We start from the raw sequence: 12711 nt of genomic DNA, 5'->3' as shown, positions 1-12711 counted from the left end.
ATATAACAATATTAAGTCAGGATATATTATAACAGTTTATTTCACTCTGTTTATTTTCCCTTTGGTTTCTACTTATAATACTGGTGTTTCATTTGGTAGTAATAACATTTCCTTCTAAAATAGATCTAAGTTAAAATAAGTAAGTTGATGTTAAGGAAAGTGTTAATGGCATAAGTGGTTTTCAGATATGACAAATCATAATGGTCATAGGAATATCAGTGAAGCTTTGGAAAGAACGTGTTCAGTAAAGATAGGTGAGGCTATGCCACAACGACCAAAATAAGCACATGCCTCTGTGGCTAACACAGCGGATACTTAATTGCTCACGTACGGCACATATCTGGCATGGGCTGGCAGGGCGCTCTTCTCTTCCTGGTGACTCCACATCTGTATGTGCTTCCTCAACAACCTCAGCACTGGCTCTTAAACCTTCTGCTCAGGTGTGACACAGATGGTTTCTGTTCACATTTCATTGGCCAAGACAAGTCACATGGTCACATCCAACTTGGAAGGAGGCGAGAAAGTGTAATCCTGCCACTTGCCTGAAAGGAGAGAAGTGGAATTGAGAACAGCTCACAGAGACCCCGAGCAAAAGAGCCTGAAAGATGGGTCTAGAGAGGTAGGCCAAGTCCTGACTCATTGGATTGTCTGTCCCAGCACCTGTTCCCAGAGGAGGTGGTCCAGGAGGGGACAGTCTGACACCACCATCTGTGAAGCTGATACTTCTCCCAGGCAGCACCTCAGGATTCCTGTTGATTTCCTAAGTGGGTTCAGCTGAGCTCTGTGGTCAGTTTTCGTTTCTTCCCTGAAGGTAAATGAGGCAGTTTGGGCTTTGGCTGAGCTAGGATTTGGTTCTGTCACTATTTTGAAGAGATGGCCAAGGATGGGTAATTAGAAAGGAGAGAAATTCAAGGATGCGGGTGGGGGGGTGGGGGTTCCAAGGGAGGAGGGAGCCTCACCCAGTGCTTGGTTATCTGATTATTGGGAGGCTCCCTGGAGGCGTTTACAAAGTGGGTTCTGAGGGCTCCATGCATGGGAAGCACCTGGAAGCTCATTGCACATGCGATGCCTGGGCCCACTGTGGACCCTGGAGTCTTGAGGTGGGACCTGAGGCATCTGAATTTTTTTTTTTAAGATATCCTAAATATATTTTTATTGATTTCGGAGAGGAAGGGAGAAGGAGAGATAGAAACATCAATGATGAGAGAAAATCATTGATCGGCTGCCTCCTGCATGCCCCCTACTGGGGCTTGAGCCTGCAACCCAGGCATGTGCCCTTGGCCAGAATCGAACCTGGGACCCCTTAGTCCGCAGGCCAACGCTCTATTCACTGAGCCAAACCAGCCAGGACCTGAATTTTTAATAATTGACCACAAATGATTCCAATGGACACTGAAAACTGAGACAGACTGAATTTTGGGGAGAAAATTTCCTGTAAGTGTAGAGGTCTAACACAGTGGTTCTCAATCAGGGGTTATTTTGAACTCCAAAGGCCATATGGCAATGTCTGGAGATAATTTTGGTTGGCATACCTTGGGGGAGCGAGTGCCACAGGCATCTAGTGGGTAGAGGCCAAAGATGCTGCCAAGCATCCTACAATGCACAGTACAGTCCAGCCCCCAAAACAAAGAATTATTTAGCCCAAAATGTCAATAGTGCCAAGGTCAAGAAACCCTGCTTAACAAGAGTTGAAGCCTTCCAAATGAAAAGGCACAAATGACTTTTAATCTTCTCTCTTAATTTTACTTTCCAAAATTTCTACTATAAGCATAGAATCCTTTTCATTGAAAACATAGTAATGCACCAAGCATTTCGTGTACATTATATCAGTTTTTCCTAAAAAATCTTTTCCATCATTCATCCAACAAATATCTATTAAGCACCTATTATGCATTTAATTTTAAACTGTTCAAGGTGTGGGGTGCACCCTGGGGAATACAGCAGACAAGAATCATCTTCTTAATGGGGCAGAAGAGATAGATGTACAAAGGCCCTGAGACAGGAAAGAAAAAAAACAAAAGCTAGTGTGGGGTGGGGTGCATGAAGTGAAATTAGGTTGGAGATGTAGAGATACAGAAACAAGGTTAGGTAGGCCTCAGTCCATGGAAGACTTGAATTTTATGAGTTTTGTTATAAATGCATAGGAAGCTGTAATAGTTTAAGAGAGGGACCTGATCCAATCTGTTTTATAAGATCACCCCTGGACTCTGGGTAAAGAATGGGTATGGGACCCAGAGTGGAGGAAAAAGAGAAATGAACAGACTTTTACAGACCTGGAGAGATGATGGTGTTGTGGGCAAGGCTGGCTGTGGTGGAGATAAAAATTTGAGATACTGTTAGAGGTGGCAAGAACTGGATTTCTGATGTGTTGGGAGGGATGGGAGAAAAGACACAAAAGTAGTGACTCCAGGACTTGGGCTTGAATAACTGAGATGGGGGTGGGGTGATGGAATATGACAGTTAACGTAGATATTATTATTAATTATTCTCTTTTTAAAATATATTTTTATCTATTTCAGAGAGGAAGGGAGAAGGAGAGAGAAATAGAAACATCAATGATGAGAGAGAATCATCATCGATCAGCTGCCTCCTGCACGCCCCATGCTGGAGATCGGGCCCCAAACCCAGGCATATGCCATGACCAGGAATGGAACCGTGACCTCCTGGTTCATAGGTCGATGCCACACTGGCCCGTCTTAATATTCTCTTTTTAAGACTAAGGAAGAGAAGTGAATTGTCCTACTTTACAAAATTAATAAGTGGACTCAAATTCAGTTGTATCTAACTCCAAAGATCATACTTTTCCCAGTCTTCCAGACCCACACATTAATTTTTATAATAGTAATATGAAATTTTAAGATCTATAAATATCTCTGAATGCAAACGAGGGATTACACAGGGAACCAGCACAAAACCTGGTACCCTCTTTAAAGGCACTTGCACGTTGCAAACAGGTGTGGGGAATATAAATTTCATAGATGGTGGAACTGCAATGCGGTACCGCCATAGGGAACCGGTTTTAAACTCTTGCCTTCTTATAGGTGCAGTGGCCAGGTGTTGGTGTGTGACAGGAGGGAAATTAGCTTGTCCCTAGCTTGTCCCTAACTAAACCCAGTGAGTTGTGTTGACCTGTCGTCTGCTGAGTTTGGAGAGAGTTGTCCGTCTGGGCCTGTGATTGGTGGGATTGTAATGCAACTTTCACTATGAATGGTGAAGCTCCTGTGGTTATTTAAAAGTTTCTGAGAGCCAGTTCCTGTGTTGGCCACTAGGAGGAGCCCAAGACGCTCAAAGCGCGGCGCTGCGGTGCCTCTGGGCTGCTTTCTGATGGACGCCCTTGGGCTTTGCGGGGCGTCCCAGGGCAACTGTGAGACAGGTGGCCACGCTTCTTTGCACAGCCCCTATGGCCCCTTCCTCTGGCTCTGAGCCCCGCAGAGGACACTGGCTGACCGAGGGGTGGGGCCGCGAGTTCGCGAAGGTTTGTGAAGGTTCAGATCCAAATGACAAAATTGTGGAGTCTTGTCAGGTGAGACTCAGCAGCTCCCCTCCCTCTGCTGCCCCTTCTGCTTGCTTCTGAGCCCTTCTCTCAAGTGTAACAGCCTCCACAGCGCCCTTTAAGATTCTGAAAGGACTTTTACACAGTAGTACCACACTGGAGCTTAGAACTGTCCCATGAGGATAAAGGCCACTAGCTCAGAGACCACCCTATGCAGAGATACTCCCTGCAGTCCCCAGGCGCTGTAACATCCAGCATTTGAAATTCGTCTCTTTTTTAATGGCTTGCATACCATTTCCACTGTGCCTCCCCACTGAAACATCAGCTCTGTGGAGGAGGGAACAGGATGGCCAGATCCAATACAGAACACCCAGTTACATTTGAACTTGAGGATAAACAACAAGAATTTTAAGTATAAGAGTGCCCCAGGTGTTAGTTGGTACATACTTATACTAAAATAATTATTCATTGTTTATTTGAAATTCAAATTTAATTGGGCACCCTGTATCTTTATTTGCTCAAACATCCACAACAGTGCACATGGAAGGGCTGGATAAATGTTGAAAGGTTGGATGGACAAATTCCTTCCTTCATTCATTTATTCATCCAACCCATTAAGTTCCAGCTAGGTTCTGGGAATATAAGGGTAAAAGAGGAAGAGGCAGACAAATAACCAGTAACCACCACTGGATTACACTTCGATGTTGTAAAGCACTGGGGACTGTGGGAGCACAGAGGAGGAGCCGGGACCCTGCCCAAGCCAGCAGGACTGCCCAGAGGAAGATGGCTAAGATGGGACTTAGAGGATGAGAATTTGAAGAAAGAGGTGTGACAGCTGCTCTGGGCAGAAGGCCTGTCATGTGCAAAGGCCAGAGACAGGGCTGTGGGATTCTGAAAACTGCAAGTGGCTGGGATGGGGGCAGCTGTGCAGTGTAGATGGGGCTCAGGAAGAGGAGAGGAGACACACTCACTGAGCATCAGTACTCACCAGTCAGGCACAATCGTGATTGTGCACATTGTGTGGATGAGGAAATCGAAGCTCAGAGAAGTGCAGTGTCTGGCCTAGGGCTGCAGTCTGCGTGGAAAAAGCTTAGCTTCAAACTCAGGCCTGGCAGACTCTGAAGCCTGCACTCTTCTACAACAGCCTATGGGTTCAGCATTATCACCCCAGTCGGAGAGTGAGGAAACCAAGGCCCAGAAAGGTGACAGGGTCCTCCCTGTGAATATGGCTCCGTCCGGTTTAACAGGAGATCACGGAGGCAGTGTGAGAGGTGTGGTTTATCTCACACACTCTCCAGAGAGACAATGGGAGGGCTGGGGCAGGACCCAGGAGTCCAGGCCACTGTCTCCCATCCCTGTTTGGGTTGGGCCTCTAGAACCCCCTTGCTCAGCCCTGTGGCTAATTCCTTGCATGGGCCTGGGCGGGTCTGCAGTTTCCATGGGACCGCCTCCCACCGTCCCTGAAATCCCATTGTGACCAGTATTAAGAGATTAACTCTGACCAGCAGCCCTTACAGGGTCTTGGGTGCCAGCGTGGCAGTGGGAGCTCCCTCAAGGATGAAGCGGTTGCCCACTGTGCGGGACCCCATAGCACCAGGAGGACGATGTCAGGCTGGGGCCAGGGCTTCCCCCGGGACCCACCAGGTATGGTCCCAACTCCACATCTACCTGGAGAGGAGGATGAGGATGGGAGAGAGACAGGACCAAGGGGAGGAGTCTAGATTTGGAGCAGGGTAGAGACCTTGTACCCCTAGCCCCCACCCCAGGAAGGCCCAGGGCCCAGATGGGCTCACCCCATTCTAATCAAGGCAGGATTCTGATTTCCTCAATAAGGTAGGGAGAACCTCACAGTCTTTTAAGAGTGCTCCAAAACTAAAGACCAGCTACCCAATCTTCTTCATTTTTGCTTTGGGGAAATTGAGGCACAGAGCGAGAAAGTGACTTGTCCAGGGTCAGTGAGTCAGCAAACCGAAGCCGTTCAGGAATCCCGAGGGAGCCCTGAGGTAGCCTGAGCAGAAAACATTTGCTCAAAATGTCCCCTCTGCCTTGAATTCCAAATCCTCCTCCTTGACTTGTAGGAATAGGGTCCCCTCAGTCTTCTTTGCCCTGGGCCTGTCCCGTCAGCCATGCTTCCCTTCCCTCCCTGCCTCCCCCTGCTGCCCACCCCTGCCACCAGCACAGCCTGAGGCTGGCAGAGTCCCTGGGAGGCTCCACTCTGCTGGAGGCCACGGCCACCAGGCCCGAATGGTCCCATCCAGGGGACATCCCCTCACTGGGTTACCACCTGGATGACTTTATAAACATTTCGCTCTCCTGCTTTAGCCCCTCTGTAAGTTTGGTGCCCAGACACAGTGGAGGCCCTGACAGTCCACCCCCACCCACCTCCTGCCAGGCCTGCCCTGGAGAAATGTGGGCTCCAAAGCTCGCTGTCAGGCTCCCTGGAAGGCCACAGTGGGGCAGGGGGACAAACACCGTCCCTGGAGCCGGGGAGAGAGAGCTCAGACACCACTGACTCAGCAGTCTGAGCCTCAGTTTCCTCACCTGGGATGGGGGCAAGAACCCTTCCTCAAAGCTTGCTCACAAATGCTTTGGAAAAATCTGCAAGCTCTCCTGTTAAATGAGCAAGAAAGGTACAGAACAGGGTAAGGGGCGTGGGTGATGATAGATGACCTTATATGCTGCCTCAAGAAAACTTGGAGGATCACAGGAAAGTAAGAGAAGTGGTTACCTCTGTGAAGAGGGGAGAGGACTGGTGGACAGGACACAGGGGAGGAAGCAAGACTTTGCGAAGTGCATCTTTGATATTGTTTTGATTTTTGAACTATCTGAAGGTAGTACGATTAAAAAATAAATTTTAAAATGTTAACAAATTAGGTAAACTATCAAATCACCATCATCACACGTACCTCATTAAGATGACAGGTGTGCGGCCAAGATGGAGACCCATACACTAGGAGTTGATGAAAGGAACAGAGAAAGCCTAACTCCAAGTCTCTGAATTCTTGTGCCCTTAATTTTCAGTCAGTCTCATGTTGCCAGTAGCAAAATAATGGTCATGGATACTGTGGACCAGGAGCTTCCTACTTGCTGGCCACAGTGCCAGGCACCGTCTGAATATCCTCTCACTGAATTGGCATTCTGACTCTATGAGGAAGCTGTTGTCATTCCCGTTTTGCAGATGGGCAAACTGAGACTCACTGAAGTTGCAACTAGTAAGTTGACGAACTTGAATGCACAACGAGGCCTTTTCTGCTCCAAATTTCAAGCCCTCTTACAGTGGGTCTCAATCTTGGCTGCACATCAGAATCACCTGAAAGCTTAAAAAAATACTGATACCTCGAACCCACCCACCCCTACCCTAAGATTTGATCATTGGTCTGTGATGGAGCTTGGACCTCAGTATTTTTTAAAGGCCCCAGGCAATGCTAATTCACTATAGGGTTGAATCTCCGCTTTATGCTAGACAACTCTTCAAATGGGAAACCAAGACCAGGGAGGGAAATAACCTTGCCCAAGGTCACATAGTGACTTGAAGCAGAGCCGGGGCAGGGCTGACATGGAGCCTTTGTGAAAATAATAAAAGGCTCCCCCCCCACCCCCCGGGCAGGCAAATCCCCAGGGGCACTCGTCTTGGTAAGTGGCACAAGGGCTGGATTTCCCCCTCCATTTGCCGCCTTAGCCAAAGAACCTTTGTGCAGTGAGCAACCTGTACCCTGTATGCAGTGGCCCTGCTCTGAGTCTCAGGATTCCCAAACACTTCACTCCAGCCACCTCCTGGAGCCCTTCAGCATAAGGGTGCAGGGAGACCAACAGTGGTTTCTGGGATGTGGGTTCATCCCTCACCCCAAGAGCAGGGCCTGAGCCAGGCTGGGGCTCCCCATCATCCGTTAGGCCCCACAGAGGCTGAGCAGGCCCCATCTAACTCCCAAGGTCACTTCTGCAGATAAAGTCAGGATCATAACCAGGAGAGAGAAACATAAACAGGATAGCAACAGCCTCAGCTCAGAAGTCACAAGCCACCTGGCAGGAGACAGCCTGTGGGGAGGCCCCGCCCACACAGATCCAAGTCCTCCTGGCTTCCTTCCTGATCATTTTCCAGACCACATTCTCTACCCTGTGTCTCCCACGATGCCCTGCTCTCCGGCCACAGCAGCCTCCATGCCCTCCCACCATCACCCACTGTGTTCTCCACTTCTAGACATTTTCTCTGCCCAGGATGCCGCCTTCTCCAGGAATCCATCCCCAACCACTCCAGCACAGAGATTTGTCTTTCTCCTCCCGCCTTCCAGCCCTCAGAGCCCATTCATAAAGCCCACATGTGTCTTGGGATGGAGCTTATCTTATCCTCACACTGGACACTTGTCATTGAGCACTTACTGTGTACCAGCCCTGGAAGGATAGAGTGGCCTTGGAGCTAGGAACACAGACTCTGTAGCCAGACTGTTCAGGTTGGAACTCCAGCTCTTGTTTCTCATAAGCAGTGTGAGCTTGGCATATGACTCAACCTTTCTGTGCCTCAGGTCTGGGTGATAAAAACATTACCTACCTCACAGAGTGGCTGTGAAGATTAATGAGTTAACACATGGAAAGCCCCCCACCCCCCCCCAAAAAAAAGGCTTTATGAACATCGGCATGATTATCATTGCCTACGTCTCAGTCCATTTTATCCTCACAACAACTCAAGGAGTTAGGGATTGTTATTCCCAACTTACAGGTGAGGAAACTGAGGCACAGAGGGTGGGGGCTCTGGATCTCTCTCTATGGCCTGATGCCTGCAGAGAGAGGACATGGCTAAATGAGTTTCAGCTCATGGCTGCTCCTTGAGGACCCACAGGACACAAATCCAGGTGAGTTCCCCTGACTTAGGCCTTCTGGTTGCTCTCAGGCACCACTCTGACCCCAGCCAGCCCTGGGAGGGAGGGTGAATGGTGGAGGAGGGCGTTTAAGTACCATTTGTTCACTAATATCCAGACTACATCACTGCGTCCCAGAGATAGCCCCTGTCTTCCCTATCCTAGCTGGAGACCCAGGATTCCTGGGGTGACCTTCTGTCCTTGCACGCGTCGCTTCCCCCCTCTGGCCTCCAGCTCCCCATCTGTACAATGACTGAGGGGATGAGTGTGGACCAGCAGTCTTCCAGTTCTCATTCCCCGTAGCTGGCTCAACCTTTCAGATGAATTATTGAGGCCCAGCACACCCGAGAGGCGGGCACCGGGTGAAGCAGGGCCTGTGCACACGCTCCCTTGGCTCCTGAGGACCCCAGAACCCACGTTGAAAGGCCCAGGCCACCTCCTCCTACAGGCTCTCCTGGCTCTGACACTGCAGGATTCTCGAATCCCAAGCTCAAAAGCTGCCGCTTCGCATGGAAAGCTGCCCCCCAGCTGCCTTTATCTCTCTTTGGTAACAGAGCAAATTTGCTCAGGACCCAGAACAGGGGAACAAGCAAACTGTTGACTCTTAAGCAAAACCTCCCCTTTGGAGGGCAGGCAGAGGATGTGCGTGGGGAGGCCAGCGGCCTCTTGCATAACCTGGGCGGCCTCCTGCCCACCCCGATCTTTTCAGGGTTAGGGGTGAAGCAAACCGCAAACTCATGCCCAGTTAATTTTTTAAGGCAAAATCAACAGGCCCAGCAATGATTAGCAGGCAGGTAAGTTCGTCTTAATTGTGCTGAGGACAGGGAGGAAGGAGGCTCCTGGAGGCCCAAGGATGGGGCTCAGTTATCAGTTAACCACATGAATGTTGTTTCCTTCCAAACCCACTGGCCTTCAGCCCCAAGCTCCCTCATCTTCCTCTCATGGCAACCCAGTGGCCACCAGTCACTGAGTGAACACACACCGCCATTCCGGGTCTGCAAGAGGTAGACCCTCAAGGGCTGTGATGGATAAAAGGGGTCCTCCCAGAGCTTGTGGATTCTTGTTAAGGCAAAGCTCCCCCACTACCGCTGCGTGGCCTTGAGTATGTTTCTTCCACCCTGTGGGGCTTAGCGAGGGGCTGGGTCTGTGGCTCAACCTGCAGCCACTCCCCTGGGGCTCAGTGTCCCCATCCACCAAAAGTCTCTAAGTTCTCAAGTCCATGTGGCCTGTACCCTGGGGTGAGGAGGGTGGTACGAGCAGTGTTTTAGGAGTCTAGGGGACAGAAAAGATGCCCAGAAGAGGGAAGGTGCCTACCTGGTATCTGCTGTCGGTGCCAACAAGCATCAGATCCCAGCTCCAGGCAGAGGGCTCCTCTCAGGTGCGAGGCAGGGGTCCCCGTGGGGTGGGATGGAGCTGCAGGAATGGCCTGAGAGGCCCCCTGGGGCAGAGCCTCTTCCCCCCAGACCCTGGGAGCTGCCAAAGGAAGCAGCCCTGGGCCTGCTGGCTGCCTGGACTGGAGTTTGGTCAGTGGTTGGGGACCTATATTGTGAGAAACTTAGGACTTTGTCCACAAACTGGAATTTGAAATTTCAAAGGGGCGAAACTGAAGGGCCCTACCCCAGAGTGGAGATGGCTCTTGGCTTCTTTCCCCCACGACTTTTGTTCTTTGTCTTGATAAGTCCCTGGTTCCCGAACCACAAGCGGTGGGTGGGGAGAAGAAACAGGAGATAGCAGGTGGGGAGCACCCAGAGGACCAAAGGTGCCCGGCGGCCCGGGGAGCCGGGGTCTGGAGGATGCCCCTGAACGTGCACGTGCCGGGGACAGGCTCCTTCGCTCCTCAGGTCTCCGGGCTCCTGGCAGGGACCGGACAGTGGACCCGCCAGCCCAGTGCTCCAGAATTCTGAGGTTATTTTGTGGGGCCCCAGGACAGAGGCAGCAGGTAGGAGTTGAAGCCCTCAGCTCCGGAGTCATGCTAGAGCTCAAATCACGGCCCCTCTTGTCATGACCTGTATGGCCTTAGGCAAGTCACATCGCCTCTCAGAGTCTCCGTTTTGTCATCTGTAAGTGGAGAACAGTGCAAAGTTCTCAGCTCTGAGCCTAGCACAGACTCTCCAGAAACATTAGCCATTATTATAATTTAAAAGAAAAATACGTGGCTCTCAGTGGCAGCCTCCTTAGCCACTGTCCACACCAGATGCCTGAGCACCCTGCCCACAGCTGGGTCTCAGCAGTCCTTCCCCAACACCCGGCCACCCAGGGCAACACGAAAAGCCACCCCTCCTTTCCTTCCCGAGGCCTTAGTTTCTCCATCTGCAACATGGAGTTGGAGCTCTGGGCGAGCTCGGAGATCCTCTGCTATTCCCTGGGAGCTGTTGCATGTTGAGCTGGGGTCTGATGGCCCGAGGGGGCGGGGCAGAGGTAAAGAGGGCTGCTGAGGAGCATTTGAGATCTTGATCCCTGGCATATGTCAGTAGTTTGGCTCAAATAAACTCTTATAAAAATTTTAATAAAAGAAGGGCTGCTGAGTTGATGGTGTGGAGGCCAGGGTTTGTTTAGGGCTGGGCATGCCATCGCTAGGAGCTCTTCTGTGCAGGGGCCCTGATTATGTGACCAGTGGGTCAAGGGTCAACCACCAATGACAGCAATTGCTACTGTTGCACTATATGCCTACACTTGGCCATTATAGCCCAACTGTCACTGTGAAGAATGTATCAACCTACTTATCTAATGCCAAAACTAAGGCTGAGTGAGGTGGAACCTGAGGTCACAAAGTTTGGGAAGCTGGCAGTGCCTGGATTTTGACCCAGGTCTTTCTGATTTCAGGATCTGTGGTTGATCCTACGGGTTGGGGTTTGGGTGGGGCCTGGAGGTGGGACTAACAACCTTATAGTAGTATCTCATTTAATTGTTACAGCAAACTACAAGTTAGGCCCATTTTACAGAAGGAGAAACGAAGGCTTCAAAATAGTAACTTGCCTGAGACCACAGAGTCAGTAGATCTTATAGGTGGTGGGTTGTTTATATGAGGAACATGTATGTAGAATACATTGTTTGGCATCAGCTAAGGCTGGGGTAAATCATGTATGTAATAGATTATGTAAGTTATATAGTTCAGGAGTGGGTAGATTTACTTTTTGGGTATGTTGTGATGGGTAGGATATGTCTGGGGCATGAAATAGGTTTCAGGAATGTACCTCATAGACAGTAGGTCATATGTTGTACATTTGGTAGAGTGTGTATGTCATGGTTTGTATACTTAGCTGCTTGTCATGTGCAGGCTGTCTACCTGGTGGTGGTTGTATGAAACTGGTCATGTAAGAGGCATGACATGGCTCACCCTAGTTGATCATAGACCTTATTGAATTCGATCTAAGATGTCAAGTATAGAGAGTGAAAGATTGTTATATTTGTTACCAATTAAACTCTGACATGCCAACGATCACAGTCCACTTTTGGAAATGTGGAATGTGCCTCTTTTTTTTTTTTTTTTTTTGGTGACAGTTTCATAACTTTATTCAACAAACCGCAGTTAGTTCTCATCCACATTAACTGTAGATTTTTGAAAGTGGTGACAGGTACATAGGCGACCAAGGTATGCAGCTAGTTTGGTGAATCTTCATCCTCATTACGTTTTCTGGACAAACGTACCCGGATACGATATGGGGCATTCCTTATTCCTTGGCCCAGACAGCTTTGTTCAGCCTGGCGTCAATGCACACATCTGTAGTCCCCATCCCCTTCACGGCAAATTTCCGGGCCTCCCGAGGGGCAGGCCTCTTGAAACCCACGCCGTGGATGCGCTTGTGGATGTTGATGGTGTGCTCCCTGGTCACCACCGCGCTGATGGCGGAGCGGCCCTTCTTCTCGCCACCCTTCTTTGCGGGAGCCATCGTGCCCGGCAAGTTGGAAAGACTGGAATGTGCCTCGTATGTGTAGCAGGTATTGCTAGGTTATGAGGGGAGCAGCTGTGTGTGGCTTGTCACAGGTGCCAGACAGGTGGCAGGACCTGGAGTCAGCCCTTGGAGGCACCCATCCCCACCCCCCAGAGCTGCCCCTCCTTCCCCTTTGTGCTTATCCCTTAGTCAGGTCTCCAGCCCAGCTCAGCACCGCCCCCAAGGCCACTGGAGTCAGGATCAGATGTCCCCGGGTGGGACATGGGAGGGACCCACCAGGAGTTGAAATTTTCTTCAGGCCCTTATGGAATCTCAGAGTGTGGGATGTGGCGGGGGCACTCTCTCTCCCTCCCTCGGGTTCTTATCCTGATATAACAAATGGGCCAGGACCTGCTCCCCATTCTGCAGCTAGGGAAATTGAGACCCTGAGAGAGATGTGATTTAAACAAAGTTATCTGAATGGTGACAGAGC

The 12711-nt window shown here is 50.2% G+C and overlaps 1 protein-coding gene and 1 pseudogene across 2 annotated transcripts in view; one reads left to right on the top strand and one right to left on the bottom strand.

The window, feature by feature from the left end:
* HNF4A (hepatocyte nuclear factor 4 alpha) overlaps window positions 1–12711 on the top strand; it is a 61261-nt gene that overhangs the window by 23436 nt on the left and 25114 nt on the right. The gene's annotated exons all lie outside the window — the stretch shown is intronic.
* On the bottom strand, window positions 5045–12236 carry LOC114226697 (60S ribosomal protein L31-like; annotated as a pseudogene).

This window comes from Eptesicus fuscus, chromosome 12, assembly GCF_027574615.1.
Source record: "Eptesicus fuscus isolate TK198812 chromosome 12, DD_ASM_mEF_20220401, whole genome shotgun sequence".
Lineage (NCBI taxonomy): Eukaryota > Metazoa > Chordata > Mammalia > Chiroptera > Vespertilionidae > Eptesicus > Eptesicus fuscus.
The sequence above is the reverse complement of the archived record's forward strand: the minus strand, read 5'-3'. Positions and strand labels throughout refer to the sequence as shown.